The following is an 11634-nucleotide window of genomic DNA, read 5'->3' as shown; positions in this document are numbered from 1 at the left end:
GGAATGCTGAGCAGGAACAAGGATTTGGTTATCAGTAGTACTAGTTGGAAGATGGTAACAAAAGAATCACAACACTGGGAGGGAGATATTTGCTCCAATTCTCTGACAAACTCAGCAGCCCAAAGACTAGCAACTTTGGAAACAACAGGAGATAGTATCATAGACATAGTGTTCTCATGATGACCACCTTTAGCAGTGGCTGGAGCATCAGCCAGGCTTCTTCCAGCATATCCCCACCCCTGGCCTAATTAAACCAGCAACACCAGAACTGAGAATAGTACATGTAGTTCTCACAAGTGTAAATTCAGAACAAATAAATAAAAGGAAATTCTTCTTCATAGAGGCAGGAGTCAACATAAGGAGCGTACTGAATGAAGATGAGATATTAGCTGAGATGATAACCTATAGATTAATATTTGAACATATATATTGAGGCTGTATGAAAGGTTGTTTAATTTATATCCCTACTCTTTTGGTGTCAGCACTGACAATTCTGAAGCTGCTGTTAGAGCACATTTTCAGTGGGATGGAGTATTATGTCTGACCCTAGATCCCATGTCTTATGCTCAGTTAATATTCTATGGGTGATGTGAGACAGGAAATCTTACAACAATAGAAAGGGGTGTCTTAATATTATACCTCCTCCCATCAGCAACTAGAGCCTCTTCTGAAAGGCCAAACTAGCATCTTTCCCATTCCACTATTCTCCTTGAACATTAAAATCTTCAATATGGGGATGACAGATGAAGAACATCTGTCAAAGTTAAAGGTGTCTTTGGTGACTTTTTTCCTGGATCAAGGGGGCAAAGTCACTTGGGGAAATAAGCTAACAGATCAACAAGATTCTAAATCATTCTTCCTTTACTGAAGTATAATTGACATACAATATCCTATTAGTTTCAGGTGCACATCATAGTCATTCCTAAGTCAGTACCGCAATTAATTTACTATCACAAACCACCAAAATATTTATAGCTATTTTTCCAAAGCTTAATGCATATATAAAGTAGTTTTTACAAATAGCAATTAAATACATCACTGATGTTAATTACAATAATTTGCATTAATAGAGAGGAAGTAATTTTAGATTTCCTAACCAAAGATCACAGACTGCTGACTATGTTCTATACTCTAGGTTCAAAGTATCTCTTCAGCATGCACCATGAGGGTCAAGTGGCTGATATGAGTTTTAGAATTTATGACTGATTAACTTGGCTAGTTACCAAACTTTTAAGGAGATCAATTTCAAGGATGTGAGCTCCACTTGAGCCAGTCAGAACTACTCTGCCTAGACAAAAAGAGAAGAGACCTATCTTCCCATCTTGATTCTCCCACTTTCTAGCTGTGATGAATCTGGACAACATACTTGACCTCAGTGTGCCTTTATTCATATGAAGGGGATAATAAGAATCCTTTCAACTTCTTGTAGATTCCTTTGATGTCTACTTTCAACTTTATATAAGACCCTCAAAAATAGGGTCAGCCATTTCGAAAATGTAGCAACAAGGGATGCTGGGTGAACTTAGTACAAATCCTTGCCTTCATTGTGAGAGATTTCAAAGCCATCTTCCTGTATAGAGACAGCATTCTGGGATGGAAGGAATAGTTCTTTCCTAATTGAAACAATGGAGTTAATTAGCGAGAAAAAAAATGCAATTCCCCAAATTAGGTTCTGGCAAAGACATTTTGATTCAGGATTGCCAAGAAATCCTTAATGGTCACAGAAAGGCTATTTCTACACTAGCAAAGCAAAATGTACCTTGGCAAAAGCTCCAGAATAGTGACAATGGAGGTATTTTCTCAAAACATCAGGCCACACACTGGAGTGTTAAAAAAAAGAAAAAAGTTACCAAAAAACTTTTTGCATATATACTTCACTTTATCACAGAAATAATCTCTGCTGAAATATGAAATCACCCCAAAAAGGTTATTCATGCTACATAAGCAATCATTATATCATATTAAGGTTATTGGTATACTTTCACCAATTACTCTTCTTGAAAAACAAAAGTACAACCTCGCTAGCCTTGGTTTACAAATATATCTCATCTTAAAGGAACGAGGACAGAAAAGTGTGTGATTCTCAGCAGGTGTTTGGTGGTAGCAATAGCAAAGAGGCAGGAATTAACAGACTATGGCGACTTTCATAATTAACACAAAATAGTCCTAGAGTATATGTGGGCACTGTGTTAAAATTGAGAGAGATACAATAGACAACTACCCACATCCTAAGGAAGTGACCATCTATTAGGGAGATAGTATCAATACCCAAGGAATATCAGACAACAATAAATGATAAGTTTTACTTCCTGACGTGCAAATTATGAGTCGAAGATTCTGCAGGCTTTTCCCAAGTAGGAGCCCCTTTGTATTTGTTTATCAAATATACAAGGCTTTGAGCACAATCAGGTTTTGTAAACTCCTGCCATGGGAGCCTATGAAACAGTGCAAGGGAGAATGGAAAAGATTGTGGAGGGTAGGAGGAAGTAGAGGAAGAATCACATGAGGCTCATCAACCTGTATCCTTCCCAAGTCTTACTCTTGGGACCAGAAGGGCCAGGAGAGAAGCTCTGCTTTCAGGGACTAGGCCAGGCCAGAAGCTTGCAGCCTGCATGACTAGATGAGAGATCAAGGAAAGAAACCAAGGACCAGAGCCAGAGAAGTGAGGCCAAGTTAGACTCAGATTCAAGGGCGTGGGTCATGATGCAAGAGGCTGGTAAGATCAGAACAGGAGGTGCTAAAGGCAAGGTGAGTCAGGCAATTTAATTCAAAACTGAGATGCCAAACCATGTTGGTACAAGGAGGCCTATCCCAATCTAGTGCTTGCTTTGCAGCCTCAGGGCATGTGTAACAATTCTAAGAATAGAGGAGCACTGAACAACCACAAGAAGAAAATCTGCAAAGAGCAGACAGAATAAAATATTTTAAAAATAAAATCACAACAAATGCAACTAGGTTTATTCAATGATGAAAAACTGGGAGCTTTCAGGAACTAGACAAGGATGCCCATTCTCACTTCTTTTATTCAACATAGCACTGGAAGTCCTAGCCACAGCGATCAGACAAGAAAAAGGAATAAAATCATCTCAATTGGTAAAGAATAAAAAAAATGCAGCTAGGTTTATCTAATAGGACATTTTGGAATAAAAACCTTTTCACTATCCAGCTGATCTTTCTTCTAGCCCTTTTTTAGACTTCTTCATTGTTACCCGGATTGACATTATTCTTATAACTTACTTTCCCAACCTACTCTCCATGCAGACCTGAATATATGGAAAACCATATGAATGGTATTCCAACAGTATCACTGAGGTTAAAGGACATCCAGATACGATGCAACACCTGGGCCAGGTAAGTTGGGGGGGAACCCAGTGCTGCTTTGCCTTATGAGGTAGACCCCTATCCTCTGGCCTCACTATTGTCTCATTCTACCATTTTTGTGTAAAATTATTTCATTTTATTTGCATATTTTTTATATATTCTCTGCAAATGATTCAACAAGGGACCAGTTTCTGGCTCCCCAGTTCCAGACATCAGAGAATATTTGATGTAATCTAAATCCCCTACTTAACTCTATCATACCTTCATTTTAGACTGAAAAACAGACTCTGATGTAGGCTACAACATAATGGCCAAGGACAAAATCTAGAGAACAGATCAGGAGGGTTCCAGCTCATCACACCCAACTTGGAGCTTTATGTTTTTTTGAAGCAGATTTTACAGAATTTCTAGCACTTGCATAAAAATCAAATATGTCAAAAATGATTCCATCTGACAGATTCAGTGCCAGTTATTAAGATTAATGTTGAACATAACTTCATAAAGTAAAATCACATTTGTTTCATTTGCTTAATGTCTAGGCTCTTCAATTTAACATACATTGAACATCTACTACGTATCAGGCTCTGCTAGACACTGGAAGCAAAAATATGAATAAGACATTATTCCCATCTTCAAAGTACTCCAAATCTTGCAGAGGTAAATGGACCCATAAACCAGTAACTAAAATACAATGTAAAATTATCACTGTCGAATAAGTAATAAACAAAGGAATATATATATGTATATATACACAATTATATTTGTGTGTATATATGAGAATACATATAAAGAATCAACTCTTAGGGCACCTGGGTGGTTCAGTCGGTTAAGTCTCTGACTCTTGATTTCGGCGCAGGTCATCATCTCAGGGTCATGAGATTAAGCCCTGAGTCCAGCTCCAGGCTCTGTGGGAAGTCTGCTTGAGAATCACTCTCCCTCTCCCTCTGCCCCTCCCTCTGCTCATGCATGCTCTCTCTCTCTCCCCCAAATAAATAAATCTTAAAAAAAGAAGAACCAACTTTCAAATTCTATTGGTATCTGCATAAAAGAAAGAAAACCAAAGGGAAGGAAAAAAAATATATCTGTTCTTCTCTTGTTAAGTCATTTCATCAACTGATCTATCAGACTTAATCATTTCTATTTTTTTAACAGGCCTAAAAATCTTTTAAGTACTGTATTACTCCAAACATGGGACTTTCTAATAAGTTATCCTATTCCAAGATCACAGCAGCCTTCTGGATTAGGTAGTCGGAAGATTACACCCATTTTACAGATGAGACTACAAACAGGAAAGGCAAACTGGAGCTTGGGAATCAAAGAAAATCAAGACTGAAATATGCCTAATTCTGCCCCACTCTGAGTTTCCCTGAAAAAGAATGGTAAGGAGAAAAACAAAACCGTGTGAGTCCGGACTCCATGAGCTGTGAGAACAGATTACCTCCCTCTGCCATGATAGACCATCAAACCAATCTCACCCCGCCTGACTTCTGTTAAATGCTCCCTGCCACCCCAGGTTTTAAATTATTTAAATAATTAACAGGCTCTATAGATGTAATGCTGTGAAAGGCCTTGTGATCTGGGAAGACAGTTACACCTTTGGAGATCTTTAGCAAATAAACTGAAAACTCGGCTGTGTGAATTTTCTCTCTGCCATAATTAGCAGCAGATGGACGACTTTTATGGAGCCACCTGTCAGCAGGAAGACTCTCCTTACAGTTTCTAGTTTCTAGAAGGAGAGGGATTAAAATAGACCAGTGCTGTTTGCTTCAAGTACTCTTAAGGGTCCCAGATGTAATCGGATCTGCCAGAGACTGACAGGATTCAAGAGGCAGCCACTCTTCGTGGTGCTGGCTCACCTGTGAGGCATGAGGCAAGAGTAAGAACATTATTTCTCAGCAAGTTTGGGCAGCCAATCATTTCTGAAAACTTGGAGAGCAAGCCGGGAGCCAGCCTGTGCTGAAACGTTCCATTTTACTAACCTTTTTATCCAATTTGGAAATACAAATAGAGCTCTCAGGGTGTAATTAGTAGCAATGACTCTTAATACCTGCTTTCCAAATTTGACCTTAATGGACACTCATTAAAATGGGCTCTGACTTCATAGCCGCGTTAGCAGAAAATGGAAAAGTCCATCTATCACTGTCAGTTCCCATTTTCTGCGTAATCATTCCTGGAAGAAAGAGGCCTGCAAGTGTGCAGAGGGGTGGTGGATGTAGCTGAAGAGGAATTGCAAAGGGCTTCGCCAAGAGCTGGCGCTTGAGTTTCCCTAAAGATCCCAGGCGCCTTCAGAGAGGCGTGGCCCAGAGTACTGGCCTGAAGACTGGGACCTGGGTGCTAGTTTCTGCTCCATCTTGGCTTTGCCCTGTGAGCTGAAGGGAGTGACTGCATAAGACTGTGCTTTTATCACATCTATGATTTTTTTAAAAAGGATAATAATGTCATGCCTGCTGCATAGGTTTTGTGAGGATCAACCAGAATCACGTAAGTAAAAATGCCTTGAAAAGCATAAATTGCTATGTAATTGCAAAGATTGTTCTTTAAAAAAAAAAAAAAGAACAACAGTATCGGTGACAAAAGGTGCAAGTTGTACAACAATCATAGGTTTTGATAAGTCCACTCAGGGGGAGGGTGCACTGATCCTATTTTGCAGCATAGATTGGGGTGGTTTCCCTATACCAAATTGCAGTGATGAAGGCATCTGTCCAAGACAGGTGAGGACTAAGGCAAGGTGGCTCCTGGCTGAAGTCTTCAGGAGTCTGATGGGGCATGTGTGCTCCTCCTGAGAGTGCAGGTAAGAGGAGACACCATACCTGGGCGTCGGAATACCAAGTGGTAACTAAGTGACTGAAGGAAGGAGAAGAGCACTGGGCCAGGAGTCAGAAGATGGCTGTCATTTTCCCAGCCTATGACTTTATGATTTCCTGACATCAACTGAAAGCAACAGCAGATGCTTTGTGGGGCAGGGACAGGGCCAAGGGCAGGAGGGAAATTAAGGAAGCTGAAGGCAAGTTGGTTTGTGTTTTAAACAGGTCCCAGCATGGGATGCCTGGGTGGCTCACTCGGTTGGGCGTCTGCCTTGGCTCAGGCCACGATCGCAGGGTCCTGGAATCAAGCCTCACGTCGGGCTCCCTGCTCAGCGCTGAGCCTGCTTTTCCCTCTCCCTCTGCCTGCCGCTCCCCCTGCTTGTGCTCTCTCTCTGTCACATAAATAAATTAAAAATCTTTAAAAAAAAATCTAAACAGGCCCAGCAGAGGATACTTAAGGCAGATACTGACATGCAGCCTCATAGGGACCCACTTCTTCAGCCCACAGACTTGCTAACTCCTTGTGCCAAAGAAGAATTAAGGTCAACAAGGACAAAAAGGAGTCTGAGAGAGGTAAATGTTGGATAGATTAAAAAGAAACTGGGGGTTTTAGAGGGGAGGGGGTGGGGGGATGGGTTAGCCCGGTGATGGGTATTAAGGAGGGCACGTACTGCATGGAGCACTGGGTGTTACACGAAAACAATGAATCGTGGATCACTACATCAAAAACTAACGATGTATTGTATGGTGACTAACAACATAAAATTAAAAAAAAAGAAAAGAAAGGAAACAACTCTACACAATGGGTGGTCCAAGTGAGGCAGCTAAAATACTGAAGAGTAGGTCCAGCATCTAAATTCACCTAAAAATCTGCAGGGTGGATTTTTCATACAATTTAATTTGGATAATTGAAGAGCCATCTGTTCTGAGCCATGCTGCCTGAACCTTATCTGATGTAGATTTGTTAGAAGCTTCTGACCCCTTTCCAGCCTCTCCAAAGTCAGTTCTGGCCTCATGCACTGAGCACTTGTTATATATCAGGCCCTGTACCTCGTGTTTGCACAAACCTTGCTGACTTTAATCTTCTTAAGGAAACCATAAGGAAAGTATTTATGGCTCCAGTTTTACATGGGAGGAAACTGGAGCTCAAATAAGTTAAGTAACTTAACCAGAACCAAAATTCAGAGTTTAGACCTAGCTACCCTGGGTTGCAATTCAATTCTTTTTCCATCACTGTGCAGGTAATTCCAGCAAACCTGGTTTTCCCTTCTAAATGGCCAATTTTACAGCAAAGCCATTTCTTGCATTGGCTGAAATGCCACGCTTTTTGTCAATTGCTTGGTCATTATACACATTTCAATGAAGCTTTCTATCATTTAAAGGCAATATTATTTGAGAGGCACCTGAGCCACCTGGGTGGCTCAGTGAGTTAAGCATCTGACTCTTGGTTTTGGCTCAGGTCATGATCTCATGGGTCCTGGGTTTGAGTCCCACACTGGGTTCCATGCTCAGTGGGGAGCCTGCTTGAAGATCCTCCCCCTCTGCCCTTCCACCCACTTGCTCTCTCTCTCTCAAATAAATAAATGAATCTTTTTTAAAAAGGCAGTATTATTTTAAGTATCTTGGTCATCTGATGCTCCACTGATCATTGTTGCGTCCCCAGAGCTTAGCATGAAAAGGAAAACTCGTGTTTGATAAATGAATGAATGATGGGAAGAAACTAGGACTACAGGCTTGCCCAGGAACCTGGCGTGGCACCTGGGTGTGAGGCTGAGAAGAACCGGGACTCAGGTACATTATCATAGCTGGCCACCTGCAAGTCCCTCAGCGGGTTTGCTGAAGCTATGCTTTGGGCTTCTGGCCCCTCTGAGCCAGGTCAGAGAAAAACAGAAACCATCTCATTGCCAGGATGCAGCTGAGATCAGGCAAGGCCCCTGGTTTGCCTCATGTCAGTTCTTGGGAACATTCCTTCCCAACTCCTTATGACGGAGCCTTTGTCCTTAACTGACAGCATTTTTTGTCCCTGGTGTAAAAAGAGCTGAACTTGACATACTGTGCTCATTTGAGTTTAATGACAACTTCAGTTTACAGAAGGGGAGTGCCACGTCCAGGGTCAAACATCTTTGTTTGTATAATGGCAGCATCTCAATGATGCCAAACACAGTCCTGAATCCTGTCCCTTAACTGATTAGATTTGTTGTTGTGGAAGAAAAGAAGGAAGTAGCATTTACTAAACACCTACCATGGGTCAGAAAATTCACATGCATTTTCTCATATACTCCTGCAAGGGAGACATTATTATCCTCATTTTAAAGATGAGAAAAAGGGAAACCTGGAAGGGTGATCTATCTTGTTCAAGATCACTTGTTAGTGAGTGGTGAGTGTGGGATTCAAACCCAGCTTGAACACCACAGCAAAGGTTTCTTCCAAATTCCAAGATGCCTCCATGGCTCAGATGCCCAAAGAAAACCCAGATGTGATGAGGAGGGATTTTGGAGGCTGACCTGAGGAAGAACAGGAGGAATAGCAGGTTCCCATAGATCCGGAGATACTAAGTTCGAAGCAGGAGCTGTGCAGAATGCAGGATTCTGTGCTAACAAAGGTGTCATTTGGGGAATGACCGCAACACCCCCACACTTAGTTTACTTACTAAGGGATGTGACTGAGAGGATGGTGTTCAGATTTTTCTCCTTCTCTCCCTCCTCCAACTACTGGGGAGAATACCCCTTTTTCAAGATGGTAAAGTAGATGAGGAGCTTCAGTGTTTGTAATGCCAGTAGCTAGGTTGATGTTTCCCTAGAAAAGTATAAAGGCTTCTGCTTCTTCATGTCTGGCTGGCCCCTATACCAATTGCTACCTCTGAACCTGAAACCAATAGCCCTGACCCAATGTGCAGTTTCACCATCACCCTCAGAGGGAGGAGATGAGGGTAAGAACAAATGATAGAAGTACTGAAGAAAGGGGCAGGGGCTTTAGGCCCCGGCTGTTCTGATCAGTGGAGGGGAGTCAAGGCACCAAAGGCTTAAGCTGGTTAGATAGCTCGTATGATGGCTTCAGAGTCTCCGGCAGGGTCTCTGATAAGACACCAGTATCCTAGGATAAGAGATGTGTATTCTGTATGCTCCCAAGGCACACCACTTCATCGTCCCTTCCTTTTTCATCTACTGCAAGTCCAATTTGTTTTCCTGAAGTAAAGGGGGGGGGGGAGTTTGTCCCTACTTAGAAGATGTCACCTCTGAGCTTTCTTGTTTCCTGCTCCTTAGAAAGTCATGGGCAAAACTATCATAATCTTATCCAGACTTTGAAATGTTATGGTGTCGTATCTACCAATGTGGTTTTGGCCAACTCAGATCTCTGTGTTGGCAATTTTCTGCTCAGCCTCCAAAATGCAAAAAAAAAAAAAAAAAAAAAGATAAGGTCTTGAAAAGCTGCTCAGCTACTTTCCCCTGAATCACATCTGAAGGAAATTGAGATGAGGCATTACCTTGTCACTGGCCTTCCGCCAAGAGAAACTGACTGAGGGAGCAAATCAGGCATCTCCACAAAGAGGCTGTGCTCCCGTGGGCATGCCCTCTCCCTCCGAGTGCTAAAGACTCCTCATTCAGAAACAGCATCCTCTGAGGAGATGCCGCCCGTGGACTTCCTGGAGTTTCAGGGGATTGTCCTGCCCGAGACTGGATCTCCCTTCCAGCGCTCCAAGGGTGTCCTCTGCCGAGCTGCAAGAGCTGATTATTTATCCATAAAACATGAGATTTGTGGAGAGGGTGGTGGAGAGGCAGAACAGGGGAGAAAGGGAATGCTGGTGAAAGGGAGCATAAATAGTTAATTTGATGATGATTTAGAATGATTCCAGTTGCTGTTTGAGATAAAAAAGCTGCAGTGAGTTCAGAAAATACTAAAATAGGGCCTCATACAGGCATTTCATTTAGATTTAATAAGACTGATTATTAAGAGCATATTTCATGACGATTAAGAATTCTGACAGTCTCCCATCCACCAACTTTAATGTGCACCACAAAAATTAAAATACTTATTTATACAACTAAAGTGCTAATAAGTTCATTTTGAGAAATTCTCTGAACTTGCATAGGCTTTAACTTTTAATATGGGAAGGAGTAAGACTCTGCGATGGTAGCATCTAGAAACCAAAGAGAAACTTGGGAGAACTGCAGTGAGAACCCCTGCCTCTACCTCAGTTATCAAAACAGAGAGCCCAGCCCCCATCTCCCTCAATAGCCTGATGAACACACACACACACACAAACACATGCACACACACACGTGCACACTATATATTTTTTTAAGATTTTATTTATTTATTTGACAGAGAGAGACACAGTGAGAGAGGGAACACAAGCAGGGGGAGTGGGAGAGGGAGAAGCAGGCTTCCCGCCGAGCAGGGAGCCTGATGCGGGGCTCGATCCCAGGACCCTGGGATCATGACCTGCGCTGAAGGCAGACGCTTAATGACTGAGCCACCCAGGCGCCCCCACACGTGCACACTATTGAACACATGCTTGTGCTTGTCAGCTGTTGCCTTATTTCCTTGACTTTCTCTAACTTCTCAGGGCTGATTGCACTGTTGCCCATCCCCCCAGTCCATTCCTTTGCCTCTAACCTGCTCACGAGCTGATCTTACTCTGAAGCAAGAACCCAGATAGCTCACTCCTCACTTTAGGAAACTCCTAGACAGTTTGTGCATGCCCAAGCCCATGGACTACTTCTTTTGCAAGAAGCCTGGCTTGCTGCCTCCATTATTCCACATACAAGGCGCAAGCTGTGAGGTCCGTGAGAGCTCCTACGCGTGGCCCTTGCCATCTCCAGGGCCAGCTTGGGCTCCAGAACTGGCCTCTGCCTCAGTCCCACCCAGTGGTCCAACTGGCTTCCTTGACTAATTCCCAGCTCGAAGCTCCACCCTGAACCCCAGATTGCTTGACTGAGGCTCTACTTCCTGACATCTCCCCTCCCCTAGATACTAACTCAGTTTCCCTTTGTATTCTGAGGCAGTGGCTGAGCCCTGCCAGAGAGGGGCAGATTTGTACCCATATGCTCAGGCAGGGACTAAAGGGAGGGACACTGAACTCATGGCCAGGATGTGAATACCAGTCATGTTCCTCACAGGCTGTGAAATGAAGAGAAATTCCTGAACCTCTCCGAGTCTAAATTCTCCTTAAAAAAATGGTGCCCACCTCATGAGTCTATTGTGAGAATCAAAAAAGATAATGCCCCTGAAAATGTTTATTTAGCACAGAGCATCTGATACACAGTAAGCACTCAATAAATGGTACCTATTAATACTACTGATGATATTATTTATCAATGACAATGATTAATTCCACCTACCCTGCCTTGCTTACTGTTCATTGCTTTGCCCTTTGCTGAGCCCTATTTTGGATTTTAAACCATTTCTCTAGTCACCAACCAACCCCAGGTTTCCTGGCTTTCGCTGTCATGGTATCACTACAGCCTCAGTATGCTTGGCATCCTGGGCCCACTTGAACTATTATCTG

This window comes from Mirounga angustirostris, unplaced genomic scaffold (assembly GCF_029215605.1).
Source record: "Mirounga angustirostris isolate CCGP_5_RB_7025 unplaced genomic scaffold, mMirAng1.0.hap1 SCAF_9, whole genome shotgun sequence".
Taxonomy (NCBI): Eukaryota; Metazoa; Chordata; class Mammalia; order Carnivora; family Phocidae; genus Mirounga; species Mirounga angustirostris.
The sequence above is the reverse complement of the archived record's forward strand: the minus strand, read 5'-3'. Positions refer to the sequence as shown.